Raw genomic sequence first — 4972 nt, forward strand, 5'->3', positions numbered from 1 at the left:
AGTGCAAAGGGACCTTACACCCTGAACATTGACATAACGACCTGGCACAGACGTCAGAAGAAAGGGCATATTCCATTCTCCCCTGAACCAGGAAAGCCATCCACGAAACATCCAGGCTGGTCTATAACATCACTTGGAAGCAATCCTCTACCATGGAAGACCTACACTGCTCAGACTTCGACCTGCTCAAAAGAGACTTCCCTTAACACTGAGAAGACTTAACAACAACAACGACCGGCTTACAGGACAGGGCTCCCTGCATTGCCCTTTGATTGTGAGGTGAAAGGAGAGGATGCTCCACGTCCTGACTTCAATGTAAGATATGCAGATTCCAGGATCTTTAATACAGAAACATGATACCAACAACAGAGACTGTGTGAAAAATAAAAGTGTGTTGGCACTACAGACAATGTATTGGATTGGACGATCTAGCTTGCTTGGAGCCTAGACTTGGTCTTGTGCCAGGAAACTTCAGGGGTCTGGTCTCTTTGTACTTAGGCCAAGGTTATTTCTTTCCATGTTCCTCATATTTTGGTGAGCCTATGCAAACAACAATTGCCACTCTAACACCATTCTTACTGTGCTCCTTTAACTCTAATCCTTAAAAAGAACTCACTTAAAATTTGAGGTTAACTTAAGCTAATATGCATGTATATGGAAATGTAAGAAAATACTATGCCTGTAATGTTTAAGGAGTTACGTAAGTTTTATGGCTTTAGATTGCCTTGTGTACTGTTAAGAAATATTATAATGTATTACAATCTGGGGACTTGAGGGACAAAGTAATTGTACATGGATTCTGTGTTATTTATCTTAATGTTCTTTGGCTGAAATTTCAAAGTTAATATATCAGCAAGGGGACTTCTGAGAATTATGTTATGGGTGATTGTCCTTCCACTGTAACTTTACCTTGTCCTCTTACTTTGCACCCTTGTTCTCATAATTAAAAATAAAAATTTAAAAAAAAAAAAAAAAAAAAAAAAAAAAAAAAAGAAAGAAAGAAAGAAAGAAAGAAAGAAAGAAAAGAAAAGAAAGAAAAAAAAGAAAGAAAGAAGAAAGAAAGAAAGAAAAGAAAGAAAGAAAAGAAAGAAGAAAAGAAAAGAAAAAGAAAGAAAAAAGAAAGAAAGAAAAAAGAAAGAAAGAAAGAAAGAAAGAAAAAAAAAGAGAAAGAAAGAAAGAAAGAAAGAAAGAAGAAAGAAGAAGAAAGAAAGAAGAAAGAAAGAAAGAAAGAAAGAAAGAAAGAAAGAAAGAAAAAGAAAGAAAGAAGAAAGAAAGAAAGAAAGAAAGAAAGAAAGAAAGAAAGAAAGAAAGAAAGAAAGAAAGAGAGAGAAGGAATGAAGGAACGAAGGAAGGTGTTTCAGCCCAAGAAAGGTCAGTATCAGACCCCTCCACCTGGACCAGGTATCCCACACACACTCCTATCCTGCCACTCCTCAAAACATCAGAAACCCTTCATCTGTCCTGTGTAAAGGTGCAATGCAGCCTTGGGGTGATCCATTTACCAAAATGTTATTAAACACTCAAAAGCTTCCCCAAACCACCCCAGACTCTTCAAGTTTCCCCATCAAGATGTGGAGATTTTCTGAGTTTGCTCAAGATGCAGGAAGAGAAATTCAGAAAGGAAGGTCAGGGTCTGAATGGGACCCCCTTTTTCCTTCACACTTCCCCAAACTCCTTCAAATCAGGCCCAACTCAGGAAAAGGTGAAAAACAAACCTGAGTGGTTGTGTTTGATTTGGGGTTATGGTTTTTTTTTGAGGGGACCATAAGAAGAACATCAAAATGCTGAAACCCAAAGGGTTGAGGGGTCGCTCTAGTAGAGAGAGAAAAATTCTGCCTGTCCTATTGTTTTCCTTTTCAACACCCCACCTACAAAGGACCCAAACCTGGTTTGCAATCATGTGTTCTGCCAAGTCAGGAACTTAGGGTGGCTTCTTAGCATTTCATAGCAACAGAATGAAGAGCCCAGAATGTGGGTGGTGAAAAAGAATTTATTTTCCAGGTGTTAGAATATTGGAATTCATTAGTAAGACACTCAAATCTCATCTGATATTACAGATGAAAAGGAAGGAGGCCGGGGTCCATTTGAGATGCTGGGGAATGAGAGCTGGGTTCAAGCAAATGTTTAGCGAAAGGTCGTAGCCGATGAAACGCACCAACCAGGCCAGGAAGCCCAGAGCTTGCAGAATCCACTTGCCCGGCAAGCACCAAAACCATATCGGCATCTTTGTGAGGGGCTGCGGCCGAGCTTTTCTGAGAGATCCATTGTGTGTATTTACAAAATAAACAATGCCTGTGAGTTCATGATTGTTATCATTAATAATATGCATTAGAGCAACCTACTAAATAAATATATGTGCCGAAGCAAAAAAAAAAAAAAAAAAAAAAAAAAAAAAAAAAAAAAAAAAAAGAAAAAGAAGATGGGAGGTATCACTTTCCCCAACTTTAAATTGTACTACAAAGCAATAGTCATTAAAACAGCATGGTTTGGAATAAAGACAGACACTCAGATTAGTGGAATATACTTGAGTATTCAGAGAATGTTCTCCTGACATACAACCAATTAATCTTTGATAAAGGGGAAAGAAATGCTAAATGGAGCAAGGAAAGTTTCTTCAACAAGTGGTGCTGGGACAACTGGTCAGCCACATGCAAAAAAGCAGACTCGGACCTCCCATCTAACACCCTGCATATAGGTCAAATCCAAATGGAATAAAGACCTTGATATCAGACTCGGAACCATAAGCTATACAGAAGAACCTGGAGATAAAACACCACATAACATTGAGACTAAAAGCATCTGCAAGGAGGAAACACTACTGTATAAACAAGTGGAAGTGGAGATAAACAGATGGAACTATATATATACACACATATATATATTTATATATTGGTTTTTGGGTCACACCCGGCAGCGCTCAGGGATTACTCCTGGCTCTATGCTCAGAAATCACTCCTGGCAAGCTCAGGGACCATATGGGATGCTGGGATTCGAACCACCGTCCTTCTGCTTGCAAGGCAAATGTCCTACCTCCATGGTATCTCTCCGGCCCCCAGATGGGACTATATTAAGCTGAGAAGCTTCTGCACCTGAAAGAAAATAGTAACGAGGATACAAAGGCCACCCAGAGAATGGGAGAAACTATTCACCTAATACCTATCAGATAAGGGGCTAATATCTAAGAAATACAGGGAACTGACAGAACTTAATAAGAAAAAAAAAATCTAACCCCATCAAGAAATGGGGAGAAGAAATGAACAATTCCTCAATGAAGAAATACAAATGGCCAAAAGACAAATTAAAATATACTCCATATCATTAATCATCAGGGAGATGCAAATCAAAATAACAATGAGGTACCATTTCATGCCACAGAGACTGGCACTCATCACAAAGAATAATAATATTCAGGGGCCAGAGAGGTGGCACTTGAGGTAAGGTGTCTGCCTTCAAGCACTAGCCTAGGACAGACTATGGTTCAATCCCCTGGCATCCCATATGGTCCCCCCAAGCCAGGAGTAATTTCTGAGCGCATAGCCAAGAGTAACCCCTGAGTGTCAAATGGGTGTGGCCCCAAAAAACAAACAAACAAAAATAATCAGCGCTAGTGTGATGTGGGGAGAAAGAAACTCTCATTCTTTGCTGGTGGGAATAGCATGTTGTTCAGCCTTTATGGAAAACAATATGGAGATTCTTTAAAAAAAATTGTAAATTGAGCTCCCATGTCATCCAGTTATACCACTCCTAGGGATATAACCCTAGGAACACAAAAATACAATACAGAAAGGCCTTCTGTACATCTATATTCATTGCAGTGCTATTTACAAAACCAGAATCTGGAAACAACCAAGATGACCAACAACAGATGTGTGGCTAAAGAAACTGGGGTACATTTACACAATGGAATATTATTCAGCCATCAGGAGAAATGAAGTCATGAAATTTTCCAATACATAGATGTACATAAAAACTATTATGCTGAATGAAATAAGTCAGAGGGAGAGAGATAAACACAGATTAGTCTCACTCCTCTGTTGGTTTTAAGAAAAATAAAAGACATTATTGTAATAATACCCAGAGACAATAGAGATGAGGGCTGAAAGGTCTGGTCAACTATATGAAGCTTACCTCAAAGAGTAGAGCATTCAGTTAGAGAAATAACTACACTGACTACTACCATGACAATGGTAGTGAATGAGAGAAATAGACTGCCTGAAAATGGGCAAGGGGTGGGGGAAGAGAGAGATGGAGGGCATTGGTGTTGGGAAGGTTGCACTGGTGAAGGGGGGATGTTCTTTTATATACATATATGTAAATATAAATAAAACCCAACTACAAACATGCTTGTAATCATGGTGCTTAAATATTTAAAAAAAAAGTCAAAGAAGTGATATGAGTGAAAAGTTTTCCAACCTTTTTGTATGGGCACACTAGCACCAGTTCTGCATCCTGACCCAGACTGGCAGTTCTAAGCAAGGTTCTCAACATTTCTGTACCCATAGTCCAATGGTGAACACCACTGGCTTTGAACCTTTTGCCTAGCACTTCCATCTCATCACCTGGTCCTTCAACTCAGTGCATCAAGCACCTAAGATAGGTACTAAGATTATGATATGGGTGGGATAGAGTAAGAACTATGACCTTTGCCTTTGAAGTTCATGGCTCCATATATCTATGGGTCCTTCCACCTTAAAAATTGCCTCTTCAGGGAACATTTTCTAGCAATGGTCCTTCTGACTACAGAGGAGAGGAAAACCCCTATCTCCATTGGCCTGGCTTTTCATGCAGCCATGGAAGACATTCCATCTGGTCTAGCCATGGAAACAAAAACAGAGAGCACCACTCATGGGAGAGTCAGTGGAAGAAACCAGAGCCCCAACTGCTGATGATTGCAAAAGGTGACAGCCATGGATCTTGAGTCTATATAGAAGAAAGGCATGAGGACTCAAACTTTACAGGTGGGTGGTATTTG

This window comes from Suncus etruscus, chromosome 13, assembly GCF_024139225.1.
Source record: "Suncus etruscus isolate mSunEtr1 chromosome 13, mSunEtr1.pri.cur, whole genome shotgun sequence".
Taxonomy (NCBI): Eukaryota; Metazoa; Chordata; class Mammalia; order Eulipotyphla; family Soricidae; genus Suncus; species Suncus etruscus.